At 43.9% G+C, this 17,292-nt stretch overlaps 1 protein-coding gene across 11 annotated transcripts in view; it reads right to left on the bottom strand.

Moving 5' to 3' along the window:
- The window catches only part of PAM (peptidylglycine alpha-amidating monooxygenase), a 278,579-nt gene extending 261,528 nt beyond the window's left edge, over positions 1 to 17,051 (bottom strand). For all 11 annotated transcript variants that reach the window (XM_084780124.1, XM_084780128.1, XM_084780127.1 and 8 more), the window contains exon 1: positions 16,895 to 17,051. The gene's annotated coding sequence lies outside the window, so the exon portion shown is untranslated. The remainder of the gene's footprint in view (positions 1 to 16,894) is intronic.
- Between the last annotated feature and the right edge of the window lie 241 nt (positions 17,052 to 17,292).

The following is a 17,292-nucleotide window of genomic DNA, read 5'->3' as shown; positions in this document are numbered from 1 at the left end:
ATTCTGAAGGTCCCTCCCTCGTCTCTCCTCCCTTTGAGAGCCAGCCGAAAATGCTAGGCTAAGCCACCAGGCAGGCAGACAAAATGAATAGAGGAAGTTGCCAACAATATCACCACCAAGTATGTGAATGGGAGAAGAGCTGCTTGGTAAGCATTACAAGGTTGGTGACCTGAAACCCCAGGAGAGCAGAGCCAAAGAACACCTCACCCCCCCCATCCCTACACCCTCCCACCTCCCCCCACTCCCGGTCTTCACAGACCAGGTGTTTCCTTGGCTGAGAACTTAGCATGAATGACAAAGGACTTCAATTTCACTCCCATCAGCAAATGGGGTTGTCTCAATTTTTAAAAAGCAATGAAAACTATTTAAAAGAATTATGATTTTTTTTTTTTAAAAAGAAAAGTTTATTAGGTGCTACCCTCCCAACCTCCGCCAAACTCTAGGCCCCTGGAATCGAGAATACACTGGACTGAAAAATAAGAACTGTAAAGTGCCACAGAACCTCCCTGTCTCAACTTCTTTGGAAAGAATTTTAAAGGCCCAGCAGGATTTTATAACTCTCAAAAGTTTAGCCAAAACTTTGTGGGTTTCCCCCCCGCCCACAACCTTCAAATGACTCCACTGCAGCAAAACACTTCATGACACAGAATGCTAAGAGAACAGGCTTAAAAGAAAATCCAAGCCCTGTGAGAGTCAATACCAGTATTGCTGCCTTTAAACAAACACAAAACCTAGAGAGACGCTATCACAGCTATTTTCATAGACAATAGCATGAAAAACTTAAACTGCCATTAAAGCTCAGGGCTGCACTGGCACAGGTAATATGAACGGCAATGTTGAGTCGTTACCATCACAAGAGTCATACAAGGAACTTTTCACAGCACCATGGGGACAGTTATCTCTGTCCTTGATGTCATAGTAAACTGAATGCTTACTCTTGTTGTTCTAGTCCAACAAAGGACATCATTTATTCCCTTTTGACAAGTTGGCCAGAGAGACACAGGGCCCCCAAGCCAACACTGTGAATTCAAACCCCGGCCCTTGGTCTTGGTACCTATGTGAACTTGGGCAAAGTCTCCTAGCCTCTTAGTGCATCACTCTCATTTGTAAGCAGAACAGACGACATCTACCTCATAAGGCGGCTGTGAGAATTAATTACAGTGTTAGAGATGTGTGACATGCCTAGAACGGTGTCAAGTGCTGTCACTAGATATTAGTAATCAACCCCAGAGATGATGAAACCAGGGCTTGGGAGCTTCCGTCATGTCTCTAAGTCACACTGCTGGCAAATGTTGAAACTTGAGTTTGAACCCAGGCAGACTGACTCTAGAGCCAACACCCATTGCTTTAAATTATTAATTTATTTATTCACTTTGCATCCTAATTGTAGCCCTCCCTCCTCTCCTCCTGGTCCAAGCTTCCTTTTCTCTTCCCCGTGTCCTTCCTCCTCTACCCCTCAGAAAAGGGGACACCCCCCCCCCACCTACTCATCCCAGCACGTCAAGACTTGCATCAGGACTGAATGAATGCATCCTCTACCATGATGGCCTGGCAAAGGAGCCCCGCCAAAAGGAAGTGATTGAAAAGCATGCAAGAAAGTCCTTGTCAGAGACAGCCCTGTTCCCCTTACTAGGGGACCCACATGAAAACCAAGCTGCCCATGTGGTATATATGTGTAAGGGGCCCAGGTCCAGTCCATACATCATCCTTGGTTGGTGTTTCAGTCTCTGCAAGCGCCCCACCCCGACCCCCAGGCCCAGGTTAGTTGACTCTGTTGATCTTGTAGAGCTCCTGTTCCCTTTGGGTCCTTTTATCCTTCCTTCCACTCTTCCACAAGAGCCCTTAATCACCACAAAATAAGCACCTGGATTTTTCAATGCTGTATATTTCTATATCTATATCTGGGAAATGAAGAAAGTTTGTCAACTAAGACAACGGATTCTGGTGGCTGTGGTGTCCAGTGGCAAAGTATCCAACAAGCCAAACCTTCCACGTAGTGCACCGATCACCCTAAAAATCAGGGGGATACCAGGAGTGCCATGAACCTCATTTCTTACTGAGAAAAGATAAATATGCAAACATTCTAGCCTGAAAAAAAAAAAAACAATAGACAATTGCCAAAGCAAAAGAACATTTTACAATAGCCTTAGCTAGCTTCAGGAGCAAATGCATCTCTTTAAAATGGACTGGCAGGGGCCCATGACTCTCTATGAAATGACACCTTCTGGGCTGCCACCACTTGAGGTGCTGTTCTGACATCTTAGTGTTTATGTTTTAATGGGAAAATATTTCAAACAAATTTCCTGAAGATCAAGGAAGAACAGTGAAGATTGGTAGCAAAAATTTTAAACATTTGGTTTATTCAAAGTATTTTCATACAAGCCTTTTATTCCTTCATAGTTTTAGAAACAAGGTGTCCTGGAGCTGGCTGGGTTGCTCAGTGGTTAGAAGCATGTGCTGCTCTTGGAGAGAACCTAAATTGGGCAGCTTACAACTAATGGTAACTCCAGCTCCGGCGAATCTGACTCCTTCCGACTCCTTGGGCATCTGTACTCACATGAGCATCCACACACACATAATTAAAAACAAAAGTGAAGACAGGGTTCACTAGGCATCCAAAACTGAGACTCACACTCCTAGCAACAGCTACTCTACTTGATATGAGAGAAAAGAAGAAATGCATTTGTACAATAGCAGTGAAACCTGAAATTCACTGTTTTTACTGTATTTTATAAAAAGCAAGATTAAAGTCTCTGGTTGTGCTGGGTGTGGTGGCACAAACCTTTAGTCCCAGCACTTGCGAGGCAGAGCCAGGTTGATCTCTGTGAGTTCGAGGCCAACCTGGTCTACAAGAGTCCAGGACAGCCAATTTAACACAGAAAAACCCTGTCTCAAAAAGAAAAAAAAAGAAGTCTCTGGTTGTTTTCCTTTAGTGAAAATCTCTATGCAGCAAAGCTAAGGAAGCAAATTAATGAAAGAGAAGCAATTAAAGCCTCCTTAAAAACAGCACAGAGCTATTTGGAATGAAGGAGCTCGGCCATGAAAGGTTTTTGGTTGATAATAAAACAGCCACTTTTCTAAGACAAAAGTCAAGTATCCAATTTCTATTCACAAAATTGGAATGAGTTCCTATACCCTACACCTCTCAGTACGATCTATGTGTCACTCTGTCAAAAACAGAAAACAGTTTAACTTTAAACTGGTCAGCCAGGTGTGCAAGGAAACAGCATACCAGCTTCATGTCAGAGACTGCCCGAACCGCAGAACAGGAAGTCTCATGATGAGTAATACACAACGGGTCACCAGGTAAAATGGGATGTCTTCATTCCAAAGGTGGACAAATCTACCTGACAGAAGAATTTACATATCCCCCAACATCAAGAGAAGAAGGCCTGTCAAATTTGTTCTGTACTTTGAAAAATAACACACACACACACACACACACACACACACACACACACACACACAAAGAAACATTGCAGAATATTAATGACATTTAATTCTAAAATGAAAGGAGTTTTTAATCAGCCAACGCAAGCGTATCTCATAAGATAAAGGCCATCCATATACCTTCTTGAGTATTTTAGCAGAGATGGCCAGCCAGGAAAACCAAAAAAGGCATAGAGGACAGGAAACAAGGGGGCGGGTGTTAAAGCAATAAAATTATGCACATAGAAAAAAATACACATAAGAAATAAACATATGAACCATATATTTTGCCAGTGACATTAGTATAATAATTGAATGTACTATTGAAATTAGGAAGAAAATTAATTGGTTCTTTTGTTCTTTTTCTTAGCTAGATCTCTACTCTAATTTATACCAATTTAAAATTAAAATTAATAGGACTTGCATAACCCTAAAATAATAATGAACATTCAGAATTCCACATGTAATTTTATAAAGCATCTCATTTGTTTTTCCCTGTGTCATACACTATGTCATATTGCTTCTAATTCATTTACTTTGAGTCACTTTAGTAGCACATTAATTTGCCATGTTTGCGATTATACCTTCTTGCATGCACATTGCGTTGTGAGGATAAGGTCTAAGTTGTGCTCCCTAAAGCAATGTTTACACCTTAACTTCCAAGCTGAGTGAATAGTGGGACTTAGAAATGGGGTCTGTGCAGATCATCAAGTCAAGAACACTGGTCATTAGGGTGCTCCAGTATCCAACATGAAGAGAAAACTTGCACAAAGGGGCATACATAAGAGGAGAATGACAGCAAAGATGTGGAGAACTGAGAAGTTATTTACAAACCAAAGAATGTCTCAGACCACAGGACGGCATGAGAGAGGTATGGGACAGAGCATCCCTCCACATGCTCAGAAGGAACCAGGCCAGCCAACACGTGGATCTCACTGTTAGAATACTCTTACTGAGCTATCAATAAAGAAGAGAAACTTGGTTTCCTCAGTTTTTGAGTTCAGGGAGTCAAAATATTCTTGCTTCGTTAACCCAAGATGGAAAGCAAAAGTGAGAAAACACAAGGCTGAGCTTGAGCCTGCAGCACTGTGTAACTGGCCCTGGAGTCCTGAGGGCTTCACCCTCACAACTTAACCACCTCTCATTAGGTCCCAGGGCCCAATACAGTCACGTGGAGAAGTGTATCTAATGCATCCTTTTGGGGGAGACTTGCAAACCACAGCAGACTCCTACGTTCTGGAACTATGAGGTAACCTGTTCAGTTGCTTAAGGCGCTCAGTCTCTCCCTTGCATTGTTTTAGGAAATAAATACATATGTTGCAGGTGCTCAAAACTTGATGTGCACCTGCTATCCATGACGCATCATGGCAGCCTGGAAGCCCAGAAGTAGGACCCCACACTGCAGGAGAAGGCACAGGAGCCTGCAACTCATTCAGGGCTGGGAGGTATTCTCATCTGAAACATGAAGAAGAATGTTCTGGATGTCCTTCAAACTCACTTCACAGGCTGACTTTATGTACTCATCTCAGCCACACTGTGATGAACAGGGGAAGGTGGCCGTCTCCTATCAGTAACACAGCTTTCATGTTAGAGAGGTGACCCCATGTGTGTCCGGTCGCCCTGCCCCTTCTCTCACATACACTAGAGTTCCAAGAACCACACTGACAAATAGACAATTTTTTCACATGCTAAATATTTGGTGTAAAGGGAGTTTTTTTTTTGTTGCTTCCATCCAATTTGTTTCCGAGAGAGTCCTTGAAAGTCCTTCATCTTCATCAAGACTGAACTGATTTCCATAACCACCCTGAAACCCACTGTCTCAAAAGACTAAGGAATATAAACACACACGCACACAATGTGGCTATACGATCACGCACTCATTCAATTTCTAAAGGATGTGTACACTTTTCTGAATAATTTGAGGGCTAGTGTTTAATCACAGTTCTGTAGTTATTATCTATGCTGTGATTTTCCCTTTGACTTTTAAGTATTGTTTGCCTTCTCACCTATTTGATCATCATCAGATTACTCCAGCAAGTCTCAGAGGACTGAGGGAGTTCCCTCCAAAAATATGTGGTAGGGCAAGTATTAATGTCAAAGCTTTCCTGCAAAACAATAAAACACTCATAAATATTTTAACTTGAAGCAATGATGTCACTTTGAAGGCAGTGCCTCTTCAAGTGACTCAAAGAAAGAGGCAAAAATAGAATCACACAGACCATGTAGGCTAAGGCACTCAAAGGTCCAGAGAAGAAGGAATAAGTCAGAAGGAATTGGAAGAGAAAAACAACAACAACAACAACAACAACAAAATAAAACAAACAAAAAGGGAACTCATAACTTGCAAACCAAAACTTGAAAGAAAAAATGGAAACCGGCTGATGGAAAGAAGACAATTTATTCCCAATGATGAATAAATGTGATGTCAGAAAAAAAAAAAAGAAATAAACTGTATGAATGCCTAAGTAAATACTAGAGAAAGACCTTCACTCAACCGTAATGACAAAGAAGACTGAATGACAGCTGGGGCCCTTCCGTTGGACTGATAAGGTTCATCACTGACACATGGACATGTGTTTCTCGGTGTCAGTTCTTGAGCAGGGTGTGATGTGATGAAGGGGGTTCTCCTGATAAGCTCTACCAACACCAGGTGAGTGGCAGACCAATCTGAGATTGGGGCTGGTATGGAATGTGATTCTGAGACACTTCTCAGGACTGAAGAAAAGATGGCTCAAGGCTTTCAGCTTTAACTAGCAAGATGACTTTCAACACCTTCCTTGTCTCGTTCTCACATTACTGGACAGCCTGGACTTTCATTGGCAGAGGTAGTTGTGGTTGAGGTGCTGGCCTGGACTCAGAGTTCTTGGCCCTGCTTTAAGATTTTATGTTTGTTTCTTTTGCTTTGTAGTCTTTTCGTGGTTGGCTCACCCGGTTCACTGAGGCCTTTGCTCAAATGCTATTTACTCAGCAACACTTCTCCTTGTTTAGCTATTCAAGAGGCTCCATCCTCACTCTCAGTCGTAATCTGTATTATTTTTATGACTTCTTACTGTCCAAAGTTATATTTTGATAACTGTCAGTCCTATGAATATGGAAATTCATGAGTTTTTTTTATCACAGTTTATTTACAGAAACTAGCACAGAAATCTATGTAGAGACTCGCAAAAATGCTTATTGAATAGATAAGAGAAAATCTCGTTCTCACATTCAACTGATGGACACCCTACAGCACTTTCCCCCGTCACTACCTGTTTTCTAGTGCACATCACAGATAAAATTCTTTTCTCTCCTTTCTTTTTCCTTTTCCTTATTTTATGTGTATGGTCTTTTGCTTACATGTATCTCTGTGTATCACATTCCTGAAGTGCCCATGAAGGCCAGAAGAGGATCGTTCCTGGATTTGCGATTGCAAACAATTGTGATCCACCATGTGGGTGCTGGTAATTAAACCTAGGTCCTCTCTGGCAGAGCAGCCTGTGCTCTTAACCACTGAACCATCTCTGCAGCCTATCACAGGTACATCTCACCTCATCCAATCACAGTTACCCACCTTCTCCAAGGCGAAATCCAGGCTCCCTTCCAATTTATCCCCTCAGGAGTCATCTTCTCCAACACAACTGATAGCAAGCTCCCAAGTCCTCTGAAACATTCCCCATTGTTGTCAGGATAAAAAGTGAAAATTTAACACATCCAGAAACTTCCTGTAGGAACTGAACCAGGAGTCCAGACTCATCCAGCCTCACAAGCAAAGGCTATCCTCCATTCCTTCGCTTCCCCTTGTTACTTTCCCTAAGAGGTCTTCTGAACAATTAATGCTTCTCTCAAATTTCTTCCTACCCTGTCTCAAACTCACACACCCAGCCTTCAGCTACCGATCAAGCACCCCCTTCTCCAGACTCCTGAGCAAAAGCACATCCTGCTGTTCAGATCCATTTACCTCCGCTGCTAAGAGAATGGCTTGTAGATTTTCTTTTATTGTTACAATGTGTACATATAATTAATTGTTATCTTTTTCCTTAACTCTTTACACCATGATAGTATGGCTCATGTTTTTCTACTTCTAGTATCTCTAAAATCGAGAATACTGTGTCAAGCTGGAAATAGAAGTTGTGGCTGAGCATCTGCCTAGCATGCAAAAGGTCTTAGACCTCATTCTTAGCACTGACAAAAGACACAGAAAGGAAAAGAGGGATGGAAGGAGAGAAGGAAGGGGGGAAGGAGAGAAGGAAGGGGGGGAGGAGGGAAGGAGGGAGGGAAGGGGGGAGGGAGGGAGGGAAGGAGGGAAAACCCAGTAGTGTCCCACATATTGCTACCACTGAATAAGTATTTGTTAAATAAACAGAAGAAACCAAACAGCTAGAAGTCAATGTCTGACACATTTATATAAAAATGTCCTACAAATACTGAAGTGATCTGAGGGCAAATATATCCATGGAAATGGATAATCTGATGGCGGACTGCTACCAAAACAAAGCAGAAATGGGGGAGCCCATGACAGCACAAACTTTGAGACAGTTCTCATGACAGATTGCAAAACAGTGGTACCTAGAGAGTCTGCTCCATTAAGGACCCAGGCAAGAACTCGCTCAAAAATGTACTGAAAGCACATAGTTATGGCTTAGGTAGCTGCAGTGACTAGGTGAAAGGTTACATTTACATATCCTATTAACAGCTCCTTGACTCATCATTCTGTTCTGGAAACGTTTACCTTTGCAAAACCCATCCCAACTTTCTCTCCTTGGCATTTTCCATTCTAAAAAAAGGAAAAAAAAAATTCCCCCAAAAGTCCTTCGCTCTTTGGAAAATGTTTTAAAGGCATTTCACTCTGGTCGATTAGGCATACAGTATAATAGCTAAGTGAGGCAGGGGCCATGGAGAAAATGGCATGTAACAGGAAGAACCCACTTAGCTCCTGATTAAAGTTACTCATGTGCAGCTGGAGAAAACGTGCACACAGAATCTTCTGAACACTACAGGGTATTCCGGGTTAAAGGACAAGGCCTGTTTGGGTTTTTTTTTTTAACCCACTACCCCCATTGTTAGTGCTTTACTCCCACAACATCACAATCCATATAATTCTAAATTCTCTGGGGGGGTAAAGAAAGGCCTTATTAGCTTGCTGCTATTTCCTTCTTGTGGGACTCTTTAAAGGACGATGGGAGACTGATGAGCGCGTCCCTTCCTTCCATCGCACCTATTCACGGAATCACTGTCAGACAGACTCCTGCTGTCACTTGCGAGGGACGGACACATGGACACACGTACAATGTCAACAGGATCCTCCAGTTCTACCACAGTCGTCAGCCTTCTGAGACGACTGCCAGGCCCTGCCTAATGGAGGAAGCAAGGAGCTCGTGTCGGCCGAACAGAGGCGGGAAACAGTCTGGCCGCCCAGTAAGAGCCCTAGCAAACAGAAAGAAAAGGAGAGCCCCTGAAACCGCTACCCACCACGACCAGGTCTAACCAGGCAGAGACGAGAGATTGTAGGAGGAACCACAGGCCTTTTCAACACCTATACAAATGATGTTTTAGAATTTAAAATGAAAATAAACACAGATAACAAAGCAACACTTTAAAAAACTAAGCAGTAAAATTAAAATGCCACCAACAACAAACATTTGCTTTCTGCAAGGGACTCCACAGTAGTGACAACCCGAAGACGGAGGTACCCTGGCCCTTCCCACATTTGCCAGAATTTAAGGATTATCTACAATACTAAAGACTTACTGGTGAAACTAGCCAAGAAGAAATACATGCATAACCTAAAAAAAAAAATTTTTTTTTCTTTAAACACTGCAGTTACTGTGGAATGCAATATTGACGTATCTCTTTAAAAAGTCTGCCAATTGCTAATGGTAGCATTCTTAGTAAGGGTGAGGTTGCACATATAAGTACTTTTTTTTTTAATCTATTTTTAAATACTCTAAAATTCAAAAATTTTGGAACTCTCAATTTGTTTTTATGTAAGTAAAAAGCCACTGTCCTATAAACACATTTGAGGTTTTTTAAATCATGTATATGCGTGTGTGGTTTTTCATATGTTCACATGAGTGCAGGTCCCAGTGCAGACCAGAGGCCTTGAGATTCCCCAGGGAGTTGGAGTAATGTGAGCTGCCCAATAGGATTCTGGGAGCCAAACTCTGATCTCTGCAAGAGCAACATGTGCTCTCAATCCCTGCACCATCTCTCCTGCGCCTACAAACACTCTTCCTAAGACATCCTTTGGCAATGGTAAATGGATCTTTAGTATCTTACATTCATGAGCAGCCGTTTGGGGGTATTGAAATGTCAGGCAGGCATCTTGCAAGGGCTTCAGCCTTCGCGGCTGTTTCTAGCTGTTTCTGTAGCTGTCCTCTGTGTTGACTAGGACCAGCAGGCAAGAGCAGCCAGTATGGAGAGAGAGAGAGAGAGAGAGAGAGAGAGAGAGAGAGAGAGAGAGAGAGAGAGAGAGAGGCTGTTTTTCCTGGCTGCAACTGCTGTCTGGTGGGCCTGGCATTTTCTGTTTTTTTTAATTCTAACTCCTTGTGGTCCATAATGAGCTTCCCCCTGACTAACTAGGGACAAAGATGGGCTGCCTGGCACCTCCCTTCAATTCTGCAGGGGCACTCAAAGTTGTACTTTAAAGTATTATGTTTTTATTATTCAAGTTCAGTTCCTTTTTTTTTTTCCCTGTCCTCTCAAGTCCTCTGAACACCAGCCATGTGGAAACTTTGCTCCTGCCTTTTCTCCTTATGTCTGTCTAGGCCAGCAAGCTGTGTAGGCAGCGGGCACTGCCTCTTAACCACTGCAGCAGCTACGCACCAGATATGCACTGCTAACATGCAGCTCCTGGGACTTTGACACTAAGAAGAAACTTGAGATAATTTACTCAAGTTAAAACTCCTGGGCACATATCTGAACCCCCACAGTTAAGACACCATTTTGAGGAATGCCACAGGTATGCAGAATTTCTGTTGTCACATGACTTCATAGCAACAGTGTAAATAATTTTGCATTTTCCTTCCCAGCTAAGTATATCTAATTCGAATTGAGGTATTCTGTCTATATAGAGAAATTCATGCAAATCTGACGTAAAAACAAAGACCATATTTATAATGTCAAAATCATCAGCTTCTATTTACCCCCGGACACAAAAACAATCTCAAGTGTTAAACTAGTAATTCCCTGGAGAAGCCTGTGCCTGAGACTGTCCTTTGACCAGCTCCCTCTGATGCAGCAGTGCCTGGCCACTGGCCACCTACGACTACCAAGCACCCGAAACACGGGCAGTGCAACTGAAGAGCTGACATTATGAACTTTATCCCATTTTGGTTCCTTTAAACAGTATGGGTTGTGGCTCCCTGGAACAGTAGTTCCCATCTCATGGACATCATGGACATTGGAGATGGAAAAAAAAATGCTTGGGTTGAAGACAAAAGATGGCATTACTCACAGAAACAGTGGCAGGGACAGTGGTAATGTTCCCCCACATTATCACATGGCAGACAGGTGGGACCTGCACACCCATTGACTCATAAATGGGGAGGAGGGGAACCCTGAGTTATAAAACCGAAATGTCTAGTTTCTCTTTCCTGCAACAAGAAAAATACTACCCCTATTTTTGAAGGCCACCCATGCTATAAACAGTCTTAAGAAGAGAATCTACAATGAAAGCAATCTGTGCCTTTTTTTTTTACAGATATGCAGAAAGGTAGGTGATGGTGGAGCATCATCTCTGTTTGTAGTGGAAGCTTTGATGTCTTTCAAAACTCAGTTATGTTATGGAAACATGGCTTCATTTTAATCCCAGGTGTGGGATGTGGGGCTGACTCAGACTGTCCACAGTGGCAGACTATTTGCCTCCTGCGGGCTCTGAGAGGGACTCTTTGCCAGCTGCAGACAGTTTAACTCTGAGAACACTGGAGAGAGAGAGAGTAAAGGGCAGAGCAGAGAAAGAAGGCTGCTGCTCCTGGCGGCTGTTGATGCAGTCTGACAAGAACTTGGAGAGAGCCTGACTATGAAGACTGGACTTGCCCCCCAGGAGCCAGCTGACCCTAACCAGCAGGAAGTAGCTAAAAAAAAACTACTTGGAGAGAAAGTGTTGGGGGTTGGAAGGTATTAGGAAGGATTTCGGGTGGACAAGAAATAAAAGATATAAGAAACCACAATGAATTAAAATCGGTTTTTAAAAGGCACCTACGCCTGTTAGTAACACAAATATCTCAGAAACCTACCATCTCTCTCTCCATCTGTCTTGAAGAGCTTGTTTGTGACCATACTTAGTTCTTGCTAGGATGTCAAGTTTCCAAAATGATTATCCTGCTTGCACTACTGCCTCCTCCCAAGCGTTCTCCACACAGGACCCAGAATGTACCTTATAACACGAACCCAATTGTGTCAGTCCCATTTCAGTCGTAACCTTAGCCTACTGCCTTTCAGCGTGACACGCTGCTCTCAGCCAGTTCTACATGGGCTGGGTGTTGTCTACTGGTGGGTACGTCCCCTCACTAACCTAAAACATGTCTATTGAGCCACACAGCATTTCTTTCACTTCTATAATGACGAAGGAGATAATGTGGTGGCCTTGCGTTGAATTACAATTACTATTTGGCTTGGTCCACATTATAGTATTAAAAAAAAATTTGTGCAGTTCACATTTTGAGGCATTCCACAGATGCAAATTTTAGGCTCCCCTCTAAAAATCTCAGCATCGGGCAAGTGTTGGCTTGAGAACACGTGGCCGGTTCACTTTTAACAAGATCTGGGTTCTCCGGAGAGCCACACCTGTCCTTCCTCCTCATTTTTGTTTACTACTTTACACTATTCATTTGACTTCCTTTCTCAAGTTCCCCTAGATCTGGAACATCTTTTTAACTCTCCAGCTTCTCGGGCTGCTACTACTGAGGCTTCATGTCCTTTCGGACTTAGTTTCTTTGACATTCTGACCATTGACCACCACCAACCAAGCGAGAAAACACAGTGCTTTTACGCTTGCACACCCAGGGCCAGACATAACCCACCACATCCTCTGTGACTCTCTACACTTCTTTCCTCAGGAAACAAGTAACATGGTATTATAAATCTGTTTATAAAAATCAACATTTAGGTTAGAGGAGAGTAGCCACGCCTGTCTTGAGTACCACTGGATGTCAGAGTCTGTGCAAAATCCAAGCCTGTGGTAGGAGCCTGATACACATTTGTTGAATACATGGTTGACACAAGCTAGACGAGGAAGAGCTACTTCAAAATATCTGGGGTATATGTATTTTGTGCATTAACTTTAATCTTAGAACAGTGAGTTGCCTTTCCCTCCCCGGACTCTACAGTCAACGGCAAGTGATGCTCTAAGCAAGCTCTTGGCTGGTGCTCTTAACAAGAGTCGGAAAGGAAAAGTATCAGTTCAGGACTCAGACCAAGTTCCCAGCACAAAGGAGATGTATTTGCCCAGAGGGACAGAGACAGGAGATAGAGGACAAGGGAGAAGGGGAAAGGAGCAAAGGAGAGGGGAGACAGGCAGGGCACATAGAAAAATGGCGAAGGCAAAATGGGAAACCCATGTGTTTAATTTTGACTCGGCATGTTAACTAGGTGAGTCAAGGGGGGCTTTTGAATTGCTTGGATTTCAGTTTTTTGATAGCTGAACCTCCGTAACCAGTCTGAAGAGGACGAAGTGGCCAAGTAATGGAATCGACCTTGGCTGGGGGAGGGGGGGCCGGGGGGGGCTAGCTTTAGGGATATATTCTAATGGTTTTTAGCACTGTAGAGAAAATCTGGGGGGAAGGGCAAGGCCTGCCAGAGGCATGTTGGCCACACTTGAACTGGCCACAGTCCCTTCGGAGTTCATTTGCATAAGTACTTCTATTACTCCTGGGTCTTTGAGAAGTTAAACAACTTTCCAAAGTTAAAGGATAGGCAAATACCTGGGGAGCCACCCAGGTCCACCAGAACCCAAAGCCAAAAATTTTAGCCATACATTATTTACTAACAGAGATGTTCAGTGTGCCCTGGATAATGTAAGACCGCACAGGTGTTAGGAATAAGCCACAGAATTATTCATCTGTCAACTGGAATTATAACTCTATTCCTGCTACCAAATATCTGTTTAACCTTGGATCCAATACATGCCAGCCTTCCTCTCAGCAGTGAGGGAGAAACTAGGAGATGACAGGCAAGGTAGCAAGTCTATAGTGAACACTCGGCAGGCTGAGCCAGGAAGATCATGAATTTGAGGTTGGTCTGCTCTATATACCAAGTTCCCAGCCTAGCCTGTATTAACCAGTGACTCCATCTTAAAACAAAACAAACAAACAGCAAAAGACGGAGAAGAGAGATAATAGATGATGATAGTTTCTCCAAGTAGACGTGGTAGCACAGAACAGCAAGAACACTTTATTCACAGCCTATTTGTTTGAGCTCTTTTTTATGTAGTCTTAACAATTAGCTCCTCCAGCCTTGGAGGAATGAAAGCGAATTCTTACAGAAAAGAGAAACTCTCAAGTCTGATAATCCCGTGGCTGTCTCATCAGACCACACAGTTTCTACGACAATGATAAGAAGTTTTAATCCCATTTTATAAATGAGATAAGGAGTACACTGAACTGTAAGTGTGGGTGTAAAGTTAACAGCAACCACCCCCCCCCCCAGGCTTCCCTTTAGCATACCATGCCTTATTGTGTGGGCTCAAGCAATTCACAAAGGCCCCACTGCATGTATCATAAAAGAAAAACGCCACCCAGCCAGCAGGTAGATTAAATCTTAGACCTAGGGAAAGAACCAGTGTCATTACAGCACATGAAATGCAACTTAGTGGGAAGGGAAGAGCCTGGACCAATCTTTCCCAAACAGAAATCTTCCTTATCCTGCACTCCAAGCTTAATAAGAAATAACTGGTTTTAAAAATAATTCTCAATGAGATTCTTTGCAGCTTTTTTTTTTTAATTCAAAAGCATTCAGAGTGATTCTTTTATGATGATGACAATGATGACGACGATGATGATGCTTTTGTCTTACATACAAAGAAATGAGTTTCATTTAACTTCTTAGGTCAAATTTGCAAAGCCAATCCAGAGCTCACTAGACATTTCAGTGTCTGTGGTGGTCTGAGTAAGAACGACCCGAATAGGGTCAGTATTTGAACACTAGGTCCCTGGTAGGTGGCGCTGTTTGGGACAATTACAGAACATTTTCATGGAGTGACTCTGTCTTCTGTAAATTGCTGTTGGTCATGGTGTTTTATCACAGCAGCACACAAGTATCTAATACAGTAGTCAAGCACTTTTCTATTGAAAACTGTACACCTATGGGAAGGGAAGAGGACGCCATGGGTAAAGGTGATTCCCACCAGGAGAGAAGGAGTAAGACCTGAGTTTGAGATGTAACACCTGCACCCTCCCCACCCCCCAACCAACACCCCCCCCCCCCCGGCATGGTGAAATAAAGAACAGCCTCCTCTACAAATAAATTAATATAATAAAGTTATTTTAAGTTGCAGTCATAAAAACAAAACAAAAGCTTCCACTCTCTAGTTATTTTTCTCAGCATTATAAGTTTCTTCCCAAGAGGTGGAGACAAACATCAAGGTGTCTGCCCAAGTTAACTGAAGCTTTGGTTGAAATGATGACAGCTCTTTAGTGTTTGATTACCACAGACTATGGCTGATAGCAGTGGTTCTCAACCTGTGGGTCACGACCCCCTTTAGGGTTAAGACCAGGAGAAATAGCTATTTACCTTCTGATTCAAAACAGCAGCCAAATTACAGTTATGAAGTAGCAATGAAGATGATTTTATGGTTGGGGGTCACCACAGCATGAGGAACTATACTAAAGGGTAGTAGCATTAGGAAGGCTAAGAACCACTGGCTTATAGCATGCTTTTGCTCTAAAAATGATTTATTTCCAAACGAACCTCTTATTGATTAAATATGAGCATTAGAAACATTCTGTAAGAAAGTGTATCCTTGGTGAACCTGGTATTTATTCCAATATGTGAGGCAGCTTCACCAAATTATGACCTAAAAGGGCCTGAGATAATGCATTGACAGCCTTCTACTAGCCATGTTATTGCAATACCTTTGATGTTCGTATAAAGATATGGGTGTCACTAAAATTAGTTTAGAAATCCCTTTAGGGCAAGCAATGCACCTTGCTCTTTAAAGCACCCAGCAGACTGCATTGCACAATACATAGATTCGTGAAAATGCCTATTCAGTTGAGAATACATGAATGACATTACTTAGCCATTTAATACAGGGTGCAAATCTGACTTTCTTGGTGCTTTATTTCTCATAAGGTAAGTAAAAAGACATTAAACAATGTCCCTTGTGCCTGTGATGATCAACTAAGTTTCTGAACTCACCTGAACAAAGATGAAGATTTTTCTTGCAAAAATATTAAGATTGTAAGTAAATCTAAATTTACCTGTAGGATGGAAACAAGACCATAGAGCAAACAAAACATCTGAAGGAAATAGTTATCCTTAAAGACTGGGGCCAGTACGATCTTGTTGGTTGAATTTCTATAACCACTGCAATATAGAGCCATAGCTTGGGTTTGCTGAGTAAAAGACACTTTCAATTCTGAACCCTATTAACCAGTTCCAAGGAGTGCTTGCTGTGTGTCTCAGCCTGAGAGAGTTCCAGGTTGAATCATTCAGAACCATCACCAAATCTCCGCTTTAGGACGGAGCTCAGGACAGGGACCCGCTAGCTGGGAGCTTCACCAGACAAGAGACCTTGGTTCAAAACTACCATATAACACTCCTAAATCGTCCCAACAGGCTCTAAGCAGCCAAACAGAACAACATATATTTTGCCCAGGTCAACAGAGACTCTGATGAGAGACAGTACCAGAGCCACACAAATGAGGTGACCCAACCGGATTTAATTAGTATAGGAAGTGGTGGGTGCTTTCCATCCTGCCTAGCAGAACAAGCCCTTCCCTGGAGTATTACACACACTCTAAGGCTGGCAAAACGGCGGGGAGAGAGAGCAGAACTGGGCAGGCACCACCAAGGCGATGAGGACAGGGAATTTCCATGCTTCCCGGCACTTGCCTGGACTTCCAGCGCTATTCCACTGCCGACGCTCTCAACCTGCCAGGCAGCCCATACTACCCCCAAACTAGTCCTATGGATCGGCTCGGGACCTCGTAGGGTTTTCCCACAGTCTCTTAGAGTTGTCCAAAAAGGGACAAAAAGACTAGACGAATGAACAAACGCGCCCCATAAGGCGAGGGCTCAGTTAAGTGCGATGGTGAGGGCAGCAGGGGTGGAGAACGCGGTGGCGCTGACAACCACGGGACTAGGGAATGCCAGGAAGGCTCTGGGCGCTAGAAACCCCAACCTCGGCCGAGCCGGAGGAAACCCACCAACGTCCCCGCGCCGAGAAGCAGAGGGACTCGCAGTCCGCTCCCCGCCCGGCCTCTGCCCAACTTCCGAGCCCCGCTCCGCCCGACCCTCTCCCCGCCGCGCCCCAGTGGGTCGCACCAACCTGCGCGGCCGCAGGCTCCCTCCGGGACGGAAACCGGAGCCCGCGGGTGGCGGGCGGAGTTTGTGGGAAGCCCTGGTTCCCTGGGCGGGGACAGGCTGAGCACGCGGCCCAGGCGGCTGCCCGGCTCCCTCCTCCCGGGCTGCTCGCTGGGCTCCGGGACCGCACGGTCCCTCCCCCGGGGGGCGGCTCCCGGCTGTGCCCCAGCCTTGGCTCCGCCTCCAATCCTCTGAGCCCCGGAGGCGCGTGGCGAGTGATTTGATTCACGTGCGGGTCAGAGTATTGCAACTGCTGGAGAGCCGCCGGGGAGCATGGAGAAGTCTAGGCCCCTAAGTCTCTGGGACCTTGTGGAGTCCCGGGTCCTTTCAGGCCATCCCTGTGCGGTGGCCCTGCCAGGTGCT

This window comes from Acomys minous (genome assembly GCF_964271855.1).
Source record: "Acomys minous genome assembly, chromosome: 4".
Lineage (NCBI taxonomy): Eukaryota > Metazoa > Chordata > Mammalia > Rodentia > Muridae > Acomys > Acomys minous.
Note: the sequence above shows the minus strand (reverse complement) of the source record. Positions and strands in the feature narration are given on the sequence as shown.